The sequence below is a fragment of the Otolemur garnettii genome, unplaced genomic scaffold, assembly GCF_000181295.1.
Source record: "Otolemur garnettii isolate 467f Iridium unplaced genomic scaffold, OtoGar3 scaffold00073, whole genome shotgun sequence".
Taxonomy (NCBI): domain Eukaryota; kingdom Metazoa; phylum Chordata; class Mammalia; order Primates; family Galagidae; genus Otolemur; species Otolemur garnettii.
Window position 1 is genome coordinate 1,330,257 of NW_003852468.1, and position 1,780 is coordinate 1,332,036.

Below are 1,780 nucleotides of genomic sequence, written 5' to 3' on the forward strand. Positions count from 1 at the left end.
AGCATGATGTTTTGGGCCCATCAGACTGCCCATCTCCCATTCAAAGGAGGAGATTTTGAAGAGGTTGTTGCAATGGATGGTGGCAACCTGTAATGAACCTGGCCCAGGAGCAATTTTCCAAGCAATATTGGCCAAAGTACAGACCAGTGTAAAAGTGCATGAAGTAGCTAATGATATGTAAGAAGCAATGAGGAAGACACAGAAACTGCAGAGACTCCGGAAGAAGGCGTCTGATAATACAGTTGAAGTCATTTACCATGAAAAAATGCTGCGTGTACTGAGACACTGACCAAGCTTTGTCCACTTACATTTGTAACAACAATAAGAAACACACCAATACTGACTCTTTTTCCAGAAAGGATGATTAAACTATGAGAAAACAGTAAATATATTGATTTCGTATGATACTGTATGTATGACTTTATTGTGTTTTGATTACTTTTGATTTTATATGATAATCTCTAATAAAAGCTGCCCAAGAAAGTGAAGTACATGTATGTATCAGTACAGTAGGCCTTGTTCCTTATGTTCACCAGCTCCATAGATTGACCAGTATGTTACAATCCCTTGGGTGGTCAACTTAGAGAGGTTCTACTGTATGATTTCAAATTATTTAAGATTTGCCACATAGAGAGATATATAACTGCAATAAGTTGGCCCCACATGGCCCTGCCTAAAAAAAAATTAAAAATTATTTAAAATTGAAAACCTTCCTACCTTAGTGGCTTGACTTCACTTGGTTTTTCTTTAACCCCTCTGCCCTCCACCTAGATTGATGAAGTGTCTCCCTCCCTCCCTCCTGGCTTCCTTCTTATTTCCCTTCCTCCCTCTCCCTCTCCCTCCTTCCTTCCTTCTTTCCTTTCTTCTTTCCTTCCTTCCTTCCTTCCTTCTTTCCTTTCTTCTTTCCTTCCTTCCTTCCTTTCTCCCTTCAGATAAAGGGTTCCCCCACTGAAGGTTGGACAAGGGACCCCAGTTATCCAAGGCTTGGGAAATTTCATGAAGGGAATGCCCTGACCTTTTGCCCTGATCTGGAGGGACTGCATTCTTTGATTTGTCGACAACACTGACTAATGTTGAAAACATGTTTCTATTTGCCAAGTCTTGGCCAAGTGTAATTCTCAAGACCTAATACCCCTAGATAAAGGGCCCACTTAGAGACTCCCCACTTGGTTTTTCCCCTGCCAGAAGCTCTGGTGCTGTTTAATTTTTCTGTATTCCTTTCTAATAAAATCCTATCCTACCACTGACCTGTGTTCTGTGGGTTCACTGCTCAAATCCTTGAGACCAAGTACCTACTGAGGAGAGAAATTACAGTAGCATATTTGGGGGGCTTGTCTGGGATTGAAGATCTGTGGTAAGCAATTGAACCACTTACCTCTATCCATAATCATGATAATGAGGACTAATAATTTGGAAGCCTGTCAGCCCATAAAAGCACATAGTGTGGCTGCCAACCTCCAGGTCATGGACAAGAAGCTGTTGGGGAATGAACTTTCTAATTCCCATAGGCTCCAAAAGAAAGGAGCTGAAGGGAATGTTAGAAAGCTTCCGAACCCATTTAGTATTCATGCCTTTTCTCTGGTTAAGAGCTGAGCAAAACAGAAGTAGCATCCTGAGGTCCTGGGGTCCCCAGCAATGGTTCTGACCCCAGGGCACTGGAAGGCCTTCTCAAAAACCTGGTCTTCCAGCTCTTTTACTATCTGCTCTTGTCTTCTATGGTCCCAAACTTCTTCTGTTTATCTCTACAGACTCCTGCCTTTTTTTTTTTTTTTTTTTTTTT